The following is a 22,837-nucleotide window of genomic DNA, read 5'->3' as shown; positions in this document are numbered from 1 at the left end:
AGTTTCCCCTTCCTGGGACAATGAATTCATGGTGTTCTTATTTCAATTTCCAGGAGTGTATAATGCACTTAGCTGCTCATTCTTATTAACTCATGAATGATGTTTAAGCAGTAATCTCTGCCTGCATATTACCCTGTCTTCCACCTTTAATCTCTCAGGATTTCATATTTCATCTGATGCAGTCCAAGAATCAGTCTTTTGTTCTCATTCTGTATGGTAAGTCTTCCCTGATTTGCAGTTCTGGGTGACTTTTCTGAAATCTAACCCTTTTCCTAGATCTCTCCAGTCCTTTTCCTTCACCTTTCTTCCTTCCCCTTCAACCCTTCTGCCTGAAGGAGCCACTGGCTCCAAAAGCTTGCCAATTAAAACCATTTTTTATGTCTGTCCTGCCACCACTTGGTGAGTAGATTTTTCATCTATCCAATTTAATAACTAGGTTATTACTCTTCTTCTGCAAAAGTGTAAACAGCATTAATGTCTTAATTTTTCTGTGTTAATAATCTTGGGCAAGGCCCATAATTATATCATCCCAACTTTCTAAACATTTATCGAAAATAATTTTTGCTATTTTGGCATTATTTACAGCTACTTTAGCACATTAGAGGTAAACTGGATAGTGATGACTATAATGAAGTTAAGTTGTAGTACTTTTCTGCAGTGGTTTTCACTAAAAGCTCATTTGTAATCCTTTTCATGTAGTTTTTGATTTAGGAGTTCCCATGTCTTTATGCATGTTCATTAAAACACTGTTTGCCAAATTTCTCCATTTACTATTTCTCCCAATGGCGAAATCTTCTATGAACACATCACATAACACTTATTTTTCCCAAAATAGTGCAGAACACAACAACACTTTTTCTGCTTTGTAACAGAATCAACAAAAGAGTACAGAAAGACAACACAATGTTTGAAACAATAGACATACATACTGAGTGTGTTGAAACCACAGAAAACTTGGATAGCTCATATACATTTGGTGCACCATTTGGGTTTAAATAGATTCTATTTTGCCATGAAAATGTTACAGAAAAATAATTTTCTAGAATTATGCAACAATATAATGAAAAGGATAGTTGCTACTCACCATATAGCAGAGATGCTGAGTCGCAGAAAGGCACAACAAAAGCACTGTCACACAATTAGCTTTAAGCCAATAAGATCTTTCTTTGACAAAGACCTTGTTGGCTGGAAGCTAATTGTGTGACAGTCTTTATGTTGTGCCTTTCTGCAACTCAGAATTTTGGCTATATGGTGAGTAGCAACTATCCTGTTCATTATACTGTTACATTCCATTCTGGATTTTCCATTTCTATAATTAGGAACACTTTTCTAAACAAGAGTAATTATAGTGAATAAATAAATATATTGGACTGGAAATTTAAGTGTAGCAAAAATACAGTTTTGTTTTCTCAGACTAAATTTTGATTTAAAATGAAATGTTTGTGAAATACTATTATCTGTTTACATTCTTATTTTCTAGTATATTTCCTTACATTGATTATTTTCCTATGTACTTGTATTTGAATCAGCTAGGTGAGTACTAAGTAATGAACAATTAATTGTTGTTTTAATCTTTCAAATGAATTTTATTCATTCAGTCTGTACTTCAGTAAAAAAAAAAAAAAAAAAAAAAAAAAACCAATGTTTATTGGAACAGTTGTAATCAATTTCTTCCTATTATTGTTTATTTATTTCAAAATAAGACAGTAGCATGATGGACTTTAACTATGAAATAGTATGTTTATATAAGCTGAAAAATCACTACTGAAAAGATTATTCTCAGATTAAAAGTAGTGTTGTTTCTGCTGTGATCAAAATCAATAAAAATGTATCACAAACGACAGCTCTGAAACAGTTTCAAGTAGTACAAATCAAATATGGTATTAGTCTCTCCATATTGCCAATTTGGCCCATTTCCTGGTATCTTACAAAATACATTTAAAAGTACATTTACAGATTTTAGTCAGCCTTGTTCAACAGTCGACTTTGAAATGTGCTCATCTCTCATTCAATGTTTCTTCAGTGTGGTGAGTAGCAATATATCATAATCATATTGTTATTCCATCCTTTATTTTCCACTAGTACTTGCCAGGTAGTTAACATAACTCTTCAATCTCTGAATCCAAATATTCAGAAAACTCCTAGAAGAGTACCTAATGAGATGTTTTATTTTTGTTTGTTTGGGATTCCCAATATCTTGCTTTATGTTAGAAAAAAGTTCATTCAGTATTTTCCCAGCAGAGTACGTAACTCCATTCTGAACCCTAAAAAAGGAACCAAATTCGGCATGAATTTTTTTTTTATCTTGTATTGTGAGTATGTAAATCACAATTCAAACAAAACTAATTTTTGCAAATATGGTTCTCAGGTGAGACGTTGGATGAAAATTTCCACAACATTTAATCAGCACAACCAACCAGTATCTTTAGGTGTGGAACATACTGCTGAGTGTGACAGAAACCTCTTATTTATACCAGTGTGAGATGAAACTACACAAGCATCAACAAGCCAATTTCAGTGACCAATAGCACAGATACCCTCAGTAGCGAGAGAGAGCTATACTACCTGTCAAACAATGAACCAACAGCTTTGGCGCCTGCACTGAGGCCCTCAACTACACTGTGCAGTGTTGTTGGCTACCCCAGCAACCTGTGTTGGGAGATGCCTGCCAATATACATGTCCACACTGGCATTGTCGTTATTGTTATTGTTGCTGCTGCATCTGGAGGGCACTCAACATTGCACTCATCAATGGTCGTATGCTGACTGTGTGAGGCAAATGGGGCTATAACACACAAAATGAGGCTCAAAATACAACATAAGACCACGTACGCTCCCTTGTTTTTTTTTTTTTTACATAAATACACATGACTCTCTAAATGGTACACTGGAGCAAGCGAGTCAAGGCAGATGATTACAAACAATGATACACTCCTGGAAATTGAAATAAGAACACCATGAATTCATTGTCCCAGGAAGGGGAAACTTTATTGACACATTCCTGGGGTCAGATACATCACATGATCACAGTGACAGAACCACAGGCACATAGACACAGGCAACAGAGCATGAACAATGTCGGTACTAGTACAGTGTATATCCACCTTTCGCAGCAATGCAGGCTGCTATTCTCCCATGGAGAGGATCGTAGAGATGCTGGATGTAGTCCTGTGGAACGGCTTGCCATGCCATTTCCACCTGGCGCCTCAGTTGGACCAGCGTTCGTGCTGGACGTGCAGACCGCGTGAGACGACGCTTCATCCAGTCCCAAACATGCTCAATGGGGGACAGATCCGGAGATCATGCTGGCCAGGGTAGTTGACTTACACCTTCTAGAGCACGTTGGGTGGCACGGGATATATGCGGACGTGCATTGTCCTGTTGGAACAGCAGGTTCCCTTGCCGGTCTAGGAATGGTAGAACGATGGGTTCGATGACGGTTTGGATGTACCGTGCACTATTCAGTGTCCCCTCGACGATCACCAGTGGTGTACGGCCAGTGTAGGAGATCGCTCCCCACACCATGATGCCGGGTGTTGGCCCTGTGTGCCTCGGTCGTATGCAGTCCTGCTTGTGGCGCTCACCTGCACGGCGCCAAACACGCATACGACCATCACTGGCACCAAGGCAGAAGCGACTCTCATCGCTGAAGACGACACGTCTCCATTCGTCCCTCCATTCACGCCTGTCGCGACACCACTGGAGTCGGGCTGCACGATGTTGGGGCGTGAGCGGAAGACGGCCTAACGGTGTGTGGGACCGTAGCCCAGCTTCATGGAGACGGTTGCGAATGGTCCTCGCCGATAGCCCAGGAGCAACAGTGTCCCTAATTTTCTGGGAAGTGGTGGTGCGGTCCCCTACGGCACTGCGTAGGATCCTACGGTCTTGGCGTGCATCCGTGAGTCGCTGCGGCCCGGTCCCAGGTCGACGGGCACGTGCACCTTCCGCCGACCACTGGCGACAACATCGATGTACTGTGGAGACCTCACGCCCCACGTGTTGAGCAATTCGGCGGTACGTCCACCCGGCCTCCCGCATGCCCACTATACGCCCTCGCTCAAAGTCCGTCAACTGCACATACGGTTCACGTCCACGCTGTCGCGGCATGCTACCAGTGTTACAGACTGCGATGGAGCTCCGTATGCCACGGCAAACTGGCTGACACTGACGGCGGCGGTGCACAAATGCTGCGCAGCTAGCGCCATTCGACGGCCAACACCGCGGTTCCTGGTGTGTCCGCTGTGCCGTGCGTGTGATCATTGCTTGTACAGCCCTCTCGCAATGTCCGGAGCAAGTATGGTGGGTCTGACACACCGGTGTCAATGTGTTCTTTTTTCCATTTCCAGGAGTGTATTTGATCTGGACAGTCACTAAGAGGCAAGTCCAGAAAAGGAGATTGATGGACATAAAAGTAGTGACTTGATGAGCCAATCATTCTCTAACATATTAAAAGCATCAACTTAAGAGGCTAGGTAGAAGTGAAGACAAAAGACAATCATAAAACACATGCCACGTTCTGTTCATTATCATGTAGAGTGGACAGCTCTGTTGGTAAACTAGAATGAACCCTCTTGTCATTATACAAAATACAGTTGGTTAAAATTTGGCAAAGCATAATCAATACATCACATGAATGACAAACAGGCAGTTGTTCATGTCTGAGAAGGAAGCCATGGTTCAGTGGGCTGTGCGTTAAAGATACTTCATAAAATGTGAATTATTTGAACATACTTCATCAATTCTAACTGGCTATGTGTTAAAAAGACTTCATGAATTCTAACTGGCTGGAAGTAGGTGTACCATGGCTTCACAGTCTCTTTTACTGACTGCAACTTATTTTCCATTACACCCAGCCACTCTTCCTCCCAAAGATGCATGACAGACCTTTGCAGCAATGACAATGCAGCAAGCAGAGGGATAGGGCAGTCAGTGATGTGAAGAAGGGTACCACACTGGTGTGTGCCAATTTTGGCAATGTTGTCACCTGAATATCTGTGTCACTACCACAGCATCATTCATTGCATTCCTGTTGTTCAACAGTTGCTCTTTGCAGTCGATGTGATTTTAACACGAGACCAGTACTGCATCCCATGCCGTGGTAAGTTGGTATTCTGTGCCCCTGGTTAGCAGATTAGCCAAGCTGTGAATCTCCACTGCTTCTTTAATAATGCTGTACCAATATGAAGACAATGATGTGAGTATTTGGATGTTTATGTTTCCTACATTGTGTCCTGTACTGAGACAATGCTTGGCCACTGCAGATTTCTCTGAGTGGTCTAGACATATGTGTTGTGACATTCTATGCGTCTGTCCACCATAGGGCAGATTTGTTCAACATATGATGTTTTGCAACTACAGGAAAAGTTATAGAATCCAGACGTCCTTAAACTAAGATCATCTTTCATTGAGCCTAAAACAGTCTGAGTTTTGTTGGTGGATGAAAGATGCGTTAGACTATGTTTCTCTGGTAATCTTCATATTTTGGAAATTGTAATCATTTGTTTGTCTGTACATGTTCATCATATCTCCTAATTTTCCTCCATTTTGATAATTTTTTCACAGTGCATCACCTTTTTTTGTATGGCACTGAAGAAAAACATGAATGATTAAAAGGTAAGGAGCATTCTATTATGACTGTTGATCAGTCACTTGCAAACCTTGAATACACAGTGGAATTGTAAAAGATGTTCATGTCTTGGGGAGAGGATAGGGGGCACAGAAACCAGGATAAAAGTGGGAGAGTTGGAATATAAACTGAACATCAAAATTAAACGAGCATTATAATCAAATACAGATTGGTTGTTGGGACAAGTATAAAAAAAGATTTCATGATCAATTCCAAAACAATTTTAAGAAAACACTGTATTATTATAGCAGATGATGTTGACTACTCTGGAATGTTTGCTTCTAATGATAAACTTTGTGTTTTTGATTTAACAAAGGGTTTATCAGTTACAGTGAATGAAAGAATAACTGCAATCTGTGAAAATAAAGTTATTTTTCAGTACTGAGAATGTCATGCAACAGTTGTCAAATGTCTGATATATTTATTAAAACTTGTTTTGGAGCTACATTATTCCATTATTGAGAGCTACAAAACAAAGAAACAAATCAATAAGTCACAATACTACAAGTGCTGACAGACATGTCATATTGTCATGTAATAGTAAATACCCTAAACTGGTTCAACTATGGGTTCTTGGAGAAATATTGTATTTTGTATCAACTAAATGAAATAATTTTTTAGTCTTGTTTCACAAATAATAATATTACTGCACAACCAACGTTCTGGGCTATAAGCCCATTTCATGCACTAGAAAAAAACCCTCAAGTCATACAATGTAATAAGAAAGTTTGTCTAACTAGGCTAAAAAACATTTTTGTTTAGATAATAAAATTACCTAAAAGTTTCTATGGCATTAGGCACTTTCGGGGGGGGGAGTGTAAATGTTCATTAATGAACATAAAACTCTTCCTTGACCATCTTGTGGTGGAGCATAATTTTCTCATTGAGCTGAGGTATCAACTAAAGGCAGCTGCGTTCTTCTACCAATTTATTAATTTATTTATCTTTATTCATCCAAGGATCATATCACAATGAAAATCAGTAGGTCAAAGTATACAACACAGAGCATACATAAAGTGCTCTGTGAGAATGGGAATAGGGCAGGTGGTTAGCCTTGGCCTCGATTAAGGAATGATCCCACCACTTACCTTGGCAGGAAAACCACGGGAAACCCAAATCATTATCGCAGGAAAGAGCAAGTACCATCCTTCCAAATATGAAATCAGTGTCTTAGCAACTGCACTGCCTCAGTTTGTAATTTTCTATTATATAAGATTCCTTGATTTACACAAAATTTGTTTAGTGTAATGTGCAATATAAAACAAAGTTTAATTCTTTTTTTCTCTATGCTACATCTTCTTCTTAGACTTATAAAATTTTTGGTATTATGTTTTTCTGTCCACACTATCCATCTAATAGTAAAAAAACGCTACTAGCAATTTATTCTTTTTCTTGTATGCATCTGTACTATTCACTAGCATTCTAATATGATGTCAGAATGTAGTATTTTCAACAAACCTTTAATGCGGGCACATAATAAATAACAGCCATTTCGAAAACTTGAATGGTTATAAGAAATATTGATGTTTATGTCTTCTAATATGCATGCTTGGGCAAGTACATGTTCATTTTTTATTCTTTACGGCACACAGAGTAGACACACCATTGATTAACATTTCAGGCACCTGTACAAGTTCCTAGAAGTGGGTGAAAGCCACTTTGTAGAACGGCATGCTCAGAACTTCTACGTTTAGGACAATCTTGACGGTAATGTCCGACACCGTTACAAAACGAACACGTTTGTGGCTGGCCGCTACACGTCACAAATGCACGCTAGCCATTTACCAAAATAACCGATGGTATGTGCTGTCGAACCACCATTTTGACGCTGCGCACACCATTTTCGACTTGAAAAATGTAAGCCCACGACCACTTTTCTGTAACTACGGACAGGACAGCACTGTAGGGTAACAAATGGCGGGATATCGTATCAATTCGCACCTCGAATGGCAAATTAAAAACACAAGCATTACGTAGGCCATAGCCAGCATGAGAGATAGTAACAGTACTAATCTCACAGTCAACCATCACCATTACCATTAACAAGAGTATCTCACATTTCAGGGGTTTTCGGTTTCAAAAACACTGATATCAAGAAAGCATCAAATGGAACACCAAGAACGTCATTAGTTGTGAGAAACAGTTCAGCTACGAGCAAACGGCGAATTTTGTACGCTGAAGGTTTTTCAACGGAACGATCGAATTCGCACAGGAGATTATTCTGCCGCTCTCCACTATTATCGAATTTCGTTGACTCACAAAGAAGAAACAGCTAACAGCCACGAAGGACAAGAAGCAGGTGCAGCGTAGAACACGCCGCTGGCAACGAAGCGCTCATAAAAACCTCCCGACACGCCGCAGCGAGTGTGCGATGTGCACGAGCCCACGCGCCCGAAGAGACTGGTGCCTTAAACCAGCGCCCTAGACCGCTCGGCCACGCTACCTGCGATAGTGTTCTTCGCTTTTGTAGAAACAGTGCACGACACAGCTTCCTGTTCTGCTGCGACTGGCTGCTCATCCATTGCACCTCAAACGACTGCCCTATTCGAATAGAGATTAACTACACAGGCAGCTGCCGGCGCTCTGGTGCGGCGGTATTACGTATTGATAATGAATTGGTAGTACCACCTGCAGCCTGCGGAACATGAGTGAAAAATCAAGAGGGCACCGTGATTTCAAACACTGAGTCACTACCGTCACAGCAAGGCAAAACTTTAAAAAGTGCCATTGCGGTGTTTTCTCGTGGGGTAGAACGCAGCTCCTGTGACGGCCGTGCCCCGTAGGTAGCGTGGCCGAGCGGTCTAGGGCGCTGGTTTAAGGCACCAGTCTCTTCGGAGTCGTGGGCCCGAACACATCGCGCGCTCGCTCCGGCGTGTCGGACGGTGTTTACGTGTGCTTCGCAGTCGGCGGCGGTTCATCGCGGTGACTGTTTCTTCGCTGCTGTAGTCAGCTGAACTGTAAGTTAAGATGGATTCCGAAGACCGAGAAAATAATATCCAATGCGAATTTGATAGAAACGTAACCCGACCGTCTGCTTTCGAAATTCATTCGTGGATGAAAAATGACTTGAAAATTCCTGAAAGTGATGTGCTAGGCTTGCAATTGGACGCGTTCCTGAACTCATTGTTTGTAAAATTGAAATGTCCGGAACTGTGTGATACTCTCGTAAGTGAAAACGGTGGTGTACGAAAGTTCAAACACTCTGATGGAACAATTAGCAATGTGACTCTGTCGAATGCTGGATTTGGTATCCGAAATGTTCGAGTATTCAATCTTCCGTTTGAAACCAGGAATGAGACTATAGCACGTAGCCTTATGCCTTATGGTACAGTTTTGTCGGTTACGAAAGAAAAGTGGTCATCCGCTTATATGTATCAAGTTGAGAACAGTATTGGTAGTGTGAAGATTATTGTGACGAAGAACGTTCCCTCGTTTTTGGTTATGGCCGACCACCGCGCTTTTATTTCGTACAGCGGTCAGCCGCAAACCTGCTCCTATTGTAATGCCACAGACCATTTTCGGCAAAATTGTCCTAGGCGTAGGCGCCCCGTGCAGCTGCCGCCCCGTGAGCAAGACGACGACGCATCGTACGCGGCCGGGCCGTTTTGTTAGGTGTTCCCCGTTCACCCACGTTCCGCGGATACGGAAACGCCGTTAGTTGATGCGGTCGCGATGGATATTGATGCCACTGCAACCGGTAGTGATTCTGTTCAAGACATGCCTGTAACTCCTGAGTCAGTTCCCACAGCTGCTGTATTGATTCCGCCGCAGGCTGTGCATGACGTTCCGCAGCGGACAGAATCAGAACCCGTTCCGGTGGCTATCCCCCCTGTTGCTGTTGTGGATTCGTCACCATCTAATTACGTACTTCAAGGTGTTCCGGACGGGGCTACTGCCTCACAGGAACCAACGCCAAGGCGTGAAAGTATTCTGGAGAGGCGTGGCAAAACTGAACGCTTCCGCAGTGCCTGTAGTTCACGGATTTTCGAACAACGATCCTTTTCTCGCGGAGAACGCAGTCTGTCTCCGGAATGGAAGCAGGTTCCACTTCCGAAGTCGAAAGAAAAGCAAAATCTGTGCAAAAGCCGGCGCACAAGCCCTTGCCCCGTCCCGTAGTCGAATCTCGGCCGTCGGTTGCGGCAGGACGTCGTTAACAACGTCCTGTGGCGAGCAGTCAGCCAGCGCCTACGACAAGTGTGTCGGAAGACAGGCGGGAAGATGTTAAAGGAAATGTTGCACCACTCTGATGTGAATGTAGCAATGGACACTACGACTACTCAGGAAACGAACCCGGCCCACCTCTCGGTCAAACGTAAAGCCAAAGACACCCCCTAGCGGCGCACGCGCCCCCCTTTGCAGGATTCCGCGTCTGCACCTCCCACACAAGAACCGCCTATTTCGGCTGCACCTTCTCCACAGTGTGACTGGGCAGACGATATGGAGGAGGAGGGTGGGTCCACTCCCGCCGTCTAATTTGTTTTTCCCTGTAGTCTAAGGTAACACGCCCACCATCTGTCGTTGCTACTATCAATCTCAATAAATTGAAGTCACCTGTGAAGTCTGCAAGTTTTGTGGGTTTTTTAAATTACATTGCTGCTGACGTAGTGTTTTTGCAGGAGGTTGTGACAGATCTAATACACTCAATTCCGGGCTATCAAGTACTCTTCAACTTTGATGTAGAGTAATTGTGGTACTGCCATTTTAATTCGTGTTGATCATGATTATAGTAATGTTGCTACCATTCCTAATGGTCGTGGTGTGGCTTGCACGATCAACAACGTTCGATATATTAACGTGTACGCCCCTCCTGGTGCCGACGGGCAGCCACGTCGCCGTGTGTTTTGTAGTAGTGACATTTGTCACCTTTTACAGGGTCCCCACCTGCCTGTAGTCATGGGCGGCGATTTTAACTGTGTGCTGCAAGATAGAGACCAGGAACCACGGCCGTATAAGTGCCTCGAATTGCAGACGCTCGTCACGGAGATGAATTTAATTGACTCTTGGTGTTATTTACACCCGCGGGACGTGTTATTTACTTTTTTACCCCACGGGAAGGAGTCGGCTTGACAGAATTTGTTTCTCGTGATTAACAGGACTGTCTCACGGAGTCCTCTGTTCACCCCGTGATATTTTCCGATCATTGTGCGTATGTCTACCGTTTTCATTCTCTGTTGGCGACTAAACCCCGCCAAGTCGGTTATGGGAGTTTAATGTGCGACATCTCTCACACCCACATTTTGCGCCGGTTATCGTGCGTGTGTGGCAGAAGGTGCTGAAATATCGCGGCTATATGCCTCCACTTTGTCGTGGTGGGTCGAATCTGTTAAGCCGGCATTACGCAAGGCCATCCTGGAGTTCAGTCAGGATGTTGCTCACTGGGAGCGTTTTACGTTGCAATTTTACGAGAGCTGTTTAACTGACGCCATCCACCTGCACACAAATAATCCCGCTCTTCGGATGGCGACAATTCGGCGTATAAAACTCCGTCTTCTGGATTTGAAAATGGAATCGTTGCGCGGATCTGTCGTACGGAGCCGAGCCCCCGGGGCGCTTGTTGATGAAGCGCCTTCCGTGTTTCATCAGCTGCGCGAACGCCGGCGCGCGAAGCGACGTTACGTCACAGAGCTGGAATCAGCTGACGGTGCGCGACTTAATAGCCAGGCGGCAATTCTTGTCGAGGCCCACCGTCACTTCATCGAACTTTTCAGTGAGAAATACACTGATGCTGCCGCGATTTCCGAGCTACTCCACGCGTTCCGTACGTCTTATCCGTGGCGGATCGCCGTCGCCTCACAGAAAACTTTACCGTGGAGGGAGTGAGTGATGTCTTAAAACTGTGCTCCCAGAATAAATCACCGGGCGCCGATGGGTTGCCACCGGAATTTTATTTACATTTTTGGCACTTGTTTGGCTCCGCCTTGACTGACGTTTTTAATGAAATTTTAAATGGTGTGGATGTCCCTGCGTCCTTCCTGGAAGGTATTGTGGTCTTGGTTCCAAAGGTTCCAGTCACCAGGAAATTGTGCAATCTTAGACCAATTACCCTTCTTAATGGTGATTACAAGCTCTTCACCAAATGTGTCTCCTCTCGCTTGAAGCTAGTCATGAAAAAACTGATTAGTCCCTTTCAATACTGTGCAGTGCCGAATCGCACTCTCTATGGTGCTGTGTCGACATACCGAGATGCCATTGCCTATGCTTCGACGAATAGGATTCCTTTTGGCATTTTATCCATCGATTTTGCAATGGCTTTTCGACAGAGTTAGCCACCTATATCTCCGGCGAGTGCTACAGAAGTTTGGTTTCGGAGTAAAGTATATAACTATGATTTTTAACCTTTTCAAAAATTCCACCTCACGGATTAGTATCAATCGACTTTTATCGGAACCTGTTCCGCTCTGCTGTTCAGTCAAACAAGGGTGCCCTCTGTCAATGGCGGTTTACGCTATTTCCTTAGATCCTTTGTTGCGTAAGTTGCACAGTGTTTGTAGGGGAATACGTATTGGGGATGAGAAGCACGTTTGTCGCGCTTATGCTGACGACCTTGGCCTCTTGGTGTCCTCGGCCACTGACTTCGATACAATACGCGCTGTTCTTACACAGTATGAACGTGCATCCGGTGCGAGCATCAATACCCGTAAGACGGTTTTTCTGCCTATTTATGCAGCGACACGTGGCTTCAAACGCCCATGGTTTACAGTGAAGCAGGAACAAAAGATTTTGGGTGTTCGCTTTCAAGCCAATCTGTTACGGACTGGGTCCTCCAACTGGCGTATTGTCTTAAATGGCATACGAGCTATGGCTAGCCTGTCCGCTACTCGCACCCTCGCATTAACACAGCGGGTAATTTTAATAAATGTTTTCTTGCTCAGCAAAGCCTGGTACCTCGCACAGTTATTTCAGGTACCCAAGAATTTGGGCAGAGCCATAACACAGGCAGTCTATTGGCTATTGTGGCGGGGACATATTTTCAAGGTGTCTTACGAAACATGTACTTTACCGCGCGAACAGGGTGGGCTCGGGCTCATTCATTTTGCTATGAAAGCCGCAGCGTTGCTCCTTCATCGGACGAGCGTCACTATTGAACAGGATCCGTCGAGCCCCACAGCTGTTCTGTTCGCTATTCATCGGCCTCTATCTGAAGCAGCACCTCTAGACCCGACTACAATACCGTTTCAGCTGCGTTATGTTCGAGAATACTACATTCAAAAAAGTTATCTCGCCGCCGACGTACTCGACCATCGCACACGGACTGTGAAACGTGTCTACCAGGGACTACGAGGACGGCCAGTCGGTAATAAGATGGAGGCGCGATACCCGCGATCCGCGTGGAGGACGGCGTGGGCTCACATCCACGCTCCCTTCCTGTCAGCGGACGTCAGCAGCTTTTGGTACCAAGTGGTCAACAGAATTCTGCCCACCAACGAAAAGCTGCGCCGCATCCACTTATCTCCATCGAGCTTGTGTGAAGACTGTCGTCAAGACGACACCTTAGAACATCGTTTCGTGTGCCTGCGGTCACGGTCGACTTGGAACATTGCCGCCAGGATGCTCGCACTTATCAACCGGACCAGCGCTGCCGCTTTTTCTGCGGACACGGCATTGATCCCGGACTTCAACCCATATCCGCATACGAAGCGTGCCGCCACTGCATGGATCGTGGCGCATACAGTTTTCGCCATCCTGCATTTGCGACTTACGGGCGACTATGCCTTTTTGGTTTATTTGTCTACGCAACATGACCTCACTAAAAGCAGGAAAGACTATCACAAAATCTTTGCCAATTTTCTGCAAATTGCACTTGCATTTGCCCACGACAAATTGCTGTAATATACACTTCACTGCTCCAACCTTTATTTCCTTCTGTGTGTTGAATTGTCTCCAGATACGAAAACATGGTACATGCACATTGAAGGCTACCGCCAGAGTGAAGGTTAAACAAGTACGATGCTACCGCTTGTGCAGAGCTGCAATGTGGAAATTACGACGAAAAGTTTAACACAGTTTTATCCTGTGTTCGTGTGTGTTTGTGTTTTGCTGTCATTTATTGCTTTTTTTACGTTTTTATTCATTTTTTACACCGTCTGGTTCCTCCGTCATCGGCGTCCATTCACGGATGCGTTGCGCACCGCGCTGCCACGGAGATTGTTTGGTCTTCAAGAAACGAGGATTTTTTACTTTCTTTTTAAACACGTCGGAGAGGATTGTGTTTTCCTTCTCGTTATCCGCCGGACAGTTCGGAAAGTTCGGGAGTATACTCATTCCTTTGACATGTGTCGATATTTTTAATTTTTGTGACTGTTTTCATTACCCATTTTAATGGCCGCCACAAAGCATTTTGAACATAATATCATGGGACGTGTGAAGGGTGTTCCTTCCCTGTGACAGAGGACTAACTCAGGCAGTATTTGCTTTTTCTTCTTTTTTTTTAAAATTTTATTCTTTTTTTTTAAAATTTTATTCTTTCTTTGATTGAGTTTAGGTGCAAAACGCCTGATGCGCTGTTATTCTTTCATTTTTTATTTTAAAGGCGTGTAGGCGCGAAGCGACTGCATAGCTGTCAATATAGGCCTGCACTTTCACTTCAAGAGGATTTTAGTTTTCCTTTGATGCTTCGCTAGCGGTGGACAGCCACAAGAAACTTTCCTCGCACCAATCCCGTATCTCCGATTCCATCACTTCATCTTGAACACCAACGTCTTCCAAGGAACCATACCGAGAAGTTTACGGTTTTCAACTGAATGGACAGTGCAACAATTCGTCATTTCTGTTTGCAAGCAGCACCTTTTTATTTTATAGCTAAAGAAGCTCGCCGAAGAAGGCAAAATTGGAGAGCGCAACGCCGGGGTATAAGGGGAGTTGGGAGGCCCGAAAACAATAAAAAAAAAAGAAAAAAGAAAAAAAATAAGAAAAAAAGCTGCCAGTTTTTACTTCTCGTTTTTGTGCCATTGCGGTGTGGTCTCGTGGGTAAGAACGCAGCTCCTGTGACCGCCGTCGCGCGTAGGTAGCGTGGGCGAGCGTTCTAAGGCGCTGGTTTCAGGCACCAGTCTCTTCGGAGGCGTGGGTTCGAATCCCACCGCTGCCAATGTTTTCTGTCTCGGAAGCCGGAGCACTGATTACCCGCGACGAAAACAGCGCCGCCAGCAGTGAGCGTCTCGTTCTTAAATTGTCGTAGCAGCACAGTGCATGGTGCAACGACAGGATTCACAGGCGCAGTTTGGTGTCACGATTGCTGGCGCTCGTCTCCACGAAATGTGTCTCGAGCATGACGTTCTATGCAGTGGAAACGCTAATTTTTGCCGTTGTCGTCAAGTAGATTGTGTACAGCTTGCTGTGTGCGCTGGAGGAGCATTTGTGTCGTTATCCGGTGTGGTCTAGTGGCTAGGATACCTGGCTCTCACTCAGGAGGCCCGGGTTCGATTCCCGGTACCGGAAATACGCATTTTACTGTTCCTCTTATGCGACTTGTCGCGACTGACGCTCCGCTGACGCTTGCAGAAAATGACGTTAAGTACGATTCGCGGTCATAAGTGACGACGAGAGCGATGCGACATCTGTCCACCTGTTATCGAGGCACATACCTGTGGTCAACAGAGTTGGAGGACTACAAGACATTGCCACAGGGGTTTAATGCAGCTAACCACACTGCTTAGTGTCCTAACAGCGCAGACACGTTTCGTTTGCCAGTATACATATAATGGAGACCACGTCTGACACAGCTGTGGCGAGACACAGTGGGCTGAGCTTTGCTGTGCATAGCCACTTGCATTCGCGAGAACTGCTCTCGGCGGTGCCTCCGTGGCCGTGATCGTCTAGTGGTTAGGACATTGCGTTGTGGCCGCAATAACCCAGGTTCGAATCCTGGTCACGGCACTTTTTAAAGTTTTGCCTTGCTGTCGCTGCAATGACAATTGTGACTCAGTGTTTGAAATCACGGTGCCCTCTTGATTTTTCACTCATGTTCCGCAGGCTGCAGGTGGCACTACCAGTTCATTATCAACACGCAATGCCGCCGCACCAGAGCGCGGCAGCCGCCTGTGTAGTTAATCTCTATTCGAAAAGGGCAGTTGTTTGAAGTGCAGTGGATGAGCAGCCAGTCGCAGCAGAACAGGAAGCTGTGTCGTGCACTGTTTCTATAAAAGCGAAGAGCACTGACACAGGTAGCGTGGCCGATCGGTCTAAGGCGCTGGTTTAAGGCACCAGTCTCTTCGGAGTCGTGGGCCCGAACACATCGCGCGCTCGCTCCGGCGTGTCGGGCGGTGTTTACGTGTGCTTCGCGGTCGGCGGCGGTTCTTCGCGGTGACTGTTGCTTCGCTGCTGTAGTCAGCTGAACTGTAAGTTAAGATGGATTCTGAAGACCGAGTAAATAAAATCCAATGCGAATTTGATAGAAACGTAACCCGACCGTCTGCTTTCGAAATTCATTCGTGGATGAAAAATGACTTGCAAATTCCTGAAAGTGATGTGCTAGGCTTGCAATTGGACGCGTTCCTGAACTCTTTGTTCGTTAAATTGAAATGTCCGGAACTGTGCGATGCCCTTGTAAGTGAAAACGGTGGTGTCCGAAAATTCAAACAGTCTGATGGGACAATTAGTAATGTTACTCTGTCAGATGCTGGATTTGGTATCCGACATGTTAGTCTTCAATCTTCCGTTTGAAACCAGGAATGAGACTATAGCTCGTAGCCTTATGCCTTATGGCACCGTTTTGTCGATTACGAAGGAAAAGTGGTCGTCCGCTTATATATATCAGGTTGAGAACGGTATCCGTAGTGTAAAGATGATTGTGAGGAAGCACGTTCCCTCGTTTTTGGTTATGGCCGGCCACCGGGCTTTTATTTCATATAGTGGTCAGCCGCAAACGTGTTCCTATTGCAATGCCACAGACCATTTTCGGCAAAATTGTCCTAGGCGTAGGCACCCTGTGCAGCTGCCGCCCCGTGGGCAAGATGAGGACGCGTCGTACGCGGCCGTGTTGTTAGGTGTTCCCCGTTCACCGGCACGTTCCGCGGAAACGGAAACGCCTTTAGTTGATGCGGTCGCGATGGATGTCGATGCCACTGCAACCGGACTTGATTCTGTTCAAAACATGTCCGTTCCTTCTCAGTCAGTTCCCGTCGCTACTGTATTGCTTCTGCCTCCGGCTGGGCCTGTAGTTCCGGAGCGGACTGGATCAGAACCCGTTCAGGTGGTTACCCCCCCTGTTGCTGTTGTGGATTCGTCACCATCTACTTCCGTGCTTCAAGGTGCTCCGGACGGGGCTCCTGCCTCACAGGAACAAAAGCCAAGGCGTGAAAGTGTTTCGGAGAGGCGTGGCAATACTGACCGCTTCCGCAGTGCCAGTGGCTCGCGGATTTTAGACACACGGTCTTTTTCTCGCGGAGAACGCAGCCCGTCGCCGGAATGGAAGCAGGTTCCCCGTCCGAAGTCAAAACAAAAGCAAAAATCTGTGCAAAAGCCGGCGCACAAGCCCTTGCCCCGCCCCGTAGTCGAATCTCGGCCGTCGGTTGCGGGGGGGCGTCGTCCACAGCGTCCTGTGGCGAGCAGTCAGCCAGCGCCTACGACAAGTGTGTCGGCCGACAGGCGGGAACAGGTTGTACAGCAGTTAAAGGAAATGTTGCACCACTCTGATGTAACTCTTGCAATGGACACTACGACGTCTCAGGCAACGAACCCGGCACAACTTTCGGTTAAGCGTAAGGCGGAAGACACCCCCCAGCGTCGCACGCGTCCCCCTTCGCAGGATTCCGCGTCTGCACCTCCCACACAAGAACCGCCTACTTCAGCTGCACCGTCTGAACGTTGTGACTGGGCAGACGATATGGAGGAGGAGGGTGGGTCCACTCCTGCCGTTTAATTTGTTTTCTTTGTTTTTCCCTGTTGTCTATGGTAGCACACCCTCCATCAGTTGTGGCTACTATTAATCTTAATAAATTGGAGTCGCCTGTGAAGTTTGCAAGTTTTGTGGGTTTTATAAATTACATTGCTGCTGACATAGTGTTTTTGCAGGAGGTTGTGATAGATCTACTTCACTCCATTCCGGGCTATCAAGTACTTTTGAACTTTGATATCGAGTGTAATTGTGGTACTGCCATTTTAATTCGTGTTGGTCATGACTATAGTAATGTCGCTACAATTCCTAACGGTCGTGGTGTGGCTTGCACGAACAACAACGTACGGTATATTAACGTGTACGCCCCTTCTGGTGCCGACGGGCAGCCACGTCGCCGTGTGTTTTGTAGTAGTGACATTTGTCACCTTTTACAGGGTCCCCACCTGCCTGTAGTCATGGGCGGCGATTTTAACTGCGTGCTGGAAGATAGAGATCAGGAGCCACGGCCGTATAAGTGCCTAGAATTACAGACGCTCGTCACGGAGATGAATTTAATTGACTCGTGGTGTTATTTACACCCACGGGACGTGGGATTTACTTTCTTTTACCCCACGGGTAGGAGTCGGCTTGATAGAATTTATGTTTCTCGTGATAAACAGCACTGTCTTACGGACTCCTCTGTTCACCCCGTAATTTTTTCCGATCATTGTGCGTATGTCTGTCGCTTTCATTCTCTGATGGCGATTAAACCCCGCGCCAGTCGATTATGGAAGTTTAATGTGCGACATCTCTGACACCCACATTTTGCGCCGGTTATCGTGCGTGTGTGGCAGAAGGTGCTGAAATATCGCGGCTATATGCCTCCACTTTGTCGTGGTGGGTCGAATCTGTTAAGCCGGCATTACGCAAGGCGATCCTGGTGTTCAGTCAGGATGTTGCTCACTGGGAGCGTTCTACATTGCAATTTTATGAAACCTGTTTAACTGATGCCATCCACCTGCACACAAATAATCCCGCTCTTCGGATGGCGACAATTCGGCGTCTAAAACTCCGTCTTCTGGATTTGAAAATGGAATCGTTGCGCGGATCTGTCGTACGGAGCCGAGCCCCCGGGGCGCTTGCTGATGAAGCGCCTTACGTGTTTCATCAGCTCCGCGAACGCCGGCGCGCGAAGCGACGTTACGTCACAGAGCTGGTATCAGCTGACGGTGCGCGGTTTCATAGCCAGGCGGCAATTCTTGCCGAGGCCCACCGCCACTTTGTCGAACTTTTCAGTGAGAAATACACTGATGCTGCCGCGATTTCCGAGCTTCTCCACGACGTCCCATACGTCTTATCCGTAGCGGATCGCCGTCGCCTCACAGAAAACTTTACCGTGGAGGAAGTGAGTGATGTCTTAAAACTGTGTTCCCAGAATAAATCACCAGGCGCTGATGGGTTGCCACCGGGATTTTATCTGCATTTTTGGCACTTGTTTGGCTCTGCCCTGAGTGATGTTTTTAATGAAATTTTAAATGGTGTGGATGTTCCTGCGTCCTTCCTGGAAGGTATTGTGGTCTTGGCTCCAAAGGTTCCAGTCGCCAGGAAACTGTGCAATCTTAGGCCAATCACCCTTCTAAATGGCGATTACAAACTCTTCCTCCCGCTTGAAGCTGGTCATGAAAAAACTGATTAGTCCCTTTCAATACTGTGCAGTGTCGAACCGCACTCTCTATGGTGCTGTGTCGACATACCGAGATGCCATTGCCTATGCTTCGACGAATAGGATTCCTTTTGGCATTTTATCCGTCGATTTTGAAATGGCTTTTGACAGAGTTAGCCACCTATATCTCCGGCGAGTGCTACAAAAGTTTGGTTTCGGTGTAAAGTATATAACTATGATTTTTAACCTTTTCAAAAATTCCACCTCGCGGATTAGTATCAATGGATTTTTGTCGGAACCTGTTCCGCTCTGCTGTTCAGTCAAACAAGGGTGCCCTCTGTCAATGGCGCTTTACGCTATTTCCTTAGATCCTTTGTTGCGTAAATTGCACAGTGTTTGTAGGGGAATACGTATTGGGGATGAGAAGCACGTTTGTCGCGCTTATGCTGACGACCTTGGCCTCTTGGTGTCCTCGGCTTCCGACTTTGATACAATACGCGCTGTTCTTACACAGTATGAACGTGCATCCGGTGCGAGCATCAATACCCGTAAGACGGTTTTTCTGCCTATTTATCCAGCGACACGTGGCTTCAAACGCCCATGGTTTACAGTGAAGCAGGAACACAAAATTTTGGGAGTTCGCTTTCAAGCCAATCTGTTACGGACTGGGTCCTCCAACTGGCGTATTGTCTTAAATGGCATACGAGCTATGGCTAGCCTGTCCGCTACTCGCACCCTCGCATTAACACAGCGGGTGATTTTAATAAATGTTTTCTTGCTCAGCAAAGCCTGGTACCTCGCACAGTTATTCCAGGTACCCAAGAATTTGGGCAGAGCCATAACACAGGCAGTCTATTGGCTATTGTGGCGGGGACATATTTTCAAGGTGTCTTACGAAACATGTACTTTACCGCGCGAACAGGGTGGGCTCGGGCTCATTCATTTTGCTCTGAAAGCCGCAGCGTTGCTCCTTCATCGGACGAGCGTCACCATTGAACAGGATCCGTCGAGCCCCACAGCTGTTCTGTTCGCTATTCATCGGCCTCTATCTGAAGCAGCACCTCTAGACCCGACTACCATACCGTTTCAGCTGCGTTATGTTCGAGAATACTACATTCAAAAAAGTTATCTCGCCGCCGACGTACTCGACCATCGCACACGGACTGTGAAACGTGTCTACCAGGGACTACGAGGACGGCCAGTCGGCAATAAGATGGAGGCGCGCTACCCGCGATCTGCGTGGAGGACGGTGTGGGCTCACGTTCATGCTCCCTTCCTGTCAGCGGACGTCAGCAGCTTTTGGTACCAAGTGGTCAACAGAATTCTGCCCACCAACGAACAGCTGCGCCGCATCCACTGATCTCCATCGATCTTGTGTGAAGACTGTCGCCAAGACGACACCTTAGAACATCGTTTCGTGTGCCTGCGGTCACGGTCGACTTGGAACATTGCCGCCAGGATGCTCGCACTTATCAACCGGACCAGCGCTGCCGCTTTTTCTGCGGACACGGCTTTGATCCCGGACTTCAACCCTTATCCGCATACGAAGCGTGCCGCCACTGCATGGATCGTGGCTCACACTGTGTTCGCCCTCCTGCAATTGCGACTTACGGACGACTATGCCTATCTGGTTTATTTGTCCACGCAACATGACCGCACTAAAACCAGGAAAGACTATCACAAAATCTTTGCCAATTTTTTGCAAATTGCACTCGCATTTGCCCACGACAAACTGTTGTAACATAAACTTCACTGCTGCGACCTTTCTTTCCTTTTGTGTTTTGAATTGTGTCCGGGAACGAAAACATGTTTAATGCAAATTGAATGCTACAGGAAGAGTGAATATTGAACAAGTACGATGATTCTGCTTGTGCAGGACTGCAACGTGGAAACTACGACGAATGTTTCACAAAGTTTTATCCTGTGTTCGTGTGTGATTGTGTTTCGCTGTCATTAAGTGATTTCTTTATGTTTTTATTCCTTATTTTCACCGTCTGGTACCTACGACATCGGCGTCCAATCACGGATGCGTTGCACACGACGCTGCCACCGAGATTGTTTGGTTTTCAAGAAAGGAGAATTTTTACTTTATTTTTAACACGTCGGAGAGACTTGTGTTTTCCTTCTCCTTATCCGACAGACAGTTCGTAAAGGTCGAGAGAATACTCATTAGTCTGACATGTGCATCGATCCTTTTATTTTTCTGAATGTTTCCATTAATTATTTTACTGGCCGCCACGAAGCATTTTGAACATAATATCATGGAACGCGTGAAGGGTGTTCCTTCCCTGCGACTGAGAGGATTACTCAGGCAGCATTTGATTTTTTATTCTTTTTTTCAAATTTTATTCTTTATTTTATTGAGTCTAGGTCCACAGCGCCTGATTCGCTGTAATTATTTCATTTTTTATTTTATGGAGTGTAGGCGCAAAGCGACTGATTCGCTGTCATTATAGGCACGCACTTTCACTTCAAGAAGATATTAGTTCTCCTTCCATGTTTCGCTAGCGGTGAACATACACAAGAAATTTTCCACCCAGGTATTCAGTGTCTCCGATTCCATTACTTCAACTTCAAGATCAACGTCTTCCACAGGACGTCGACGCTCAAGGAACCTGTACCGAGGAGTTTCCGCTTTTCACACTGAATGGACAGTGCAAAAATTCGTCTTTTATGTTTGGAAGAAGCAACGTTTTATTTTAAAGCTAAAGAAGCTCGCCGAAGAAGGCGCAATTCAAGAGCGCAAGGCCGGGCTATAAGGGGAGTTGGGAGGTTTTATTAAAAAAAAAAAAAAAAAAGCTGCCAATGTTTTCTGTCTCGAAAGCCGGAGCACTGACTACCCGCGACGAAAACAGCGCAGCAAGCCGTGAGCGTCTCTTTCTTAAATTGTCGCAGCACAGTTGATCGGCCCGCATCTCGTGGTTGTGCGGTAGCGTCCTCGCTTCCCACGCCCGGGTTCCCGGGTTCGATTCCCGGCGGGATCAGGGATTTTCTCTGCCTCGTGATGGCTGGGTGTTGTGTGCCGTCCTTAGGTTAGTTAGATTTAAGTAGTTCTAAGTTCTAGGGGACTGACGACCATAGATGTTAAGTCCCATAGTGCTCAGAGCCATTTTTGAACAGTTAATCTCTATTCGAATAGGGCAGTTGTTTGAAGTGCAATGTATGAGCAGCCAGTTGCAGCATAACAGGTAGCTGTGTCGTGCACTGTTTCTACAAAAGCGAAGAACACTGCCGGAGGTAGCGTGGCCGAGCGGTCTAAGGCGCTGGTTTAAGGCACCAGTCTCTTCGGAGGCGTGGGCCCGAACACATCGCGCACTCGCTGCGGCGTGTCGGCGGCGTGTGCATCGCGGCGCTGTTTTCTTTGATTTGTTCATTCAGTGAGTACAATGGATCTCGATAACTGTGAGAATCGTCAGAATAATATTCAGTGAGCGTTTGATAGATCCGTGCATAGGTCTACTGCTTTCGAAATTCACGAATGGGTTGAAAACGACCTTCAATTGCCGAAAAGTCTTGTCCTTGGCGTTCAACTTGACGCGTTCCTGAATTCGTTATTTCTGGAACTGTCTTCTTCCGATATGTGTGAAACATTAGTAAATGTGAATGGTGGTGTACGTAAAATTAAGCAGCGATGATGTGTTGTCGAATGCGGGTTATGGTATACGTACTGTTCGCGTATTTAACCTGCCGTTTGAAGTGCGAAATGAAACTATTTCTCGTAGTTTACTTCCGTACG

At 45.9% G+C, this 22,837-nt stretch overlaps 2 non-coding genes across 2 annotated transcripts; both read left to right on the top strand.

The window, feature by feature from the left end:
• Nucleotides 1-14,989: 14,989 nt before the first annotated feature.
• Nucleotides 14,990-15,061, top strand: Trnae-cuc (transfer RNA glutamic acid (anticodon CUC)). The gene has a single exon. It is a non-coding gene; the product is annotated as a tRNA-Glu (tRNA).
• A 366-nt stretch (nucleotides 15,062-15,427) lies between these two features.
• Trnah-gug (transfer RNA histidin (anticodon GUG)) lies at nucleotides 15,428-15,499 on the top strand. Its single transcript has one exon. It is a non-coding gene; the product is annotated as a tRNA-His (tRNA).
• The last annotated feature ends 7,338 nt before the right edge of the window (nucleotides 15,500-22,837 follow it).

Source organism: Schistocerca serialis, chromosome 1, assembly GCF_023864345.2.
Source record: "Schistocerca serialis cubense isolate TAMUIC-IGC-003099 chromosome 1, iqSchSeri2.2, whole genome shotgun sequence".
NCBI lineage: Eukaryota > Metazoa > Arthropoda > Insecta > Orthoptera > Acrididae > Schistocerca > Schistocerca serialis.
Note: the sequence above shows the minus strand (reverse complement) of the source record. Positions and strands in the feature narration are given on the sequence as shown.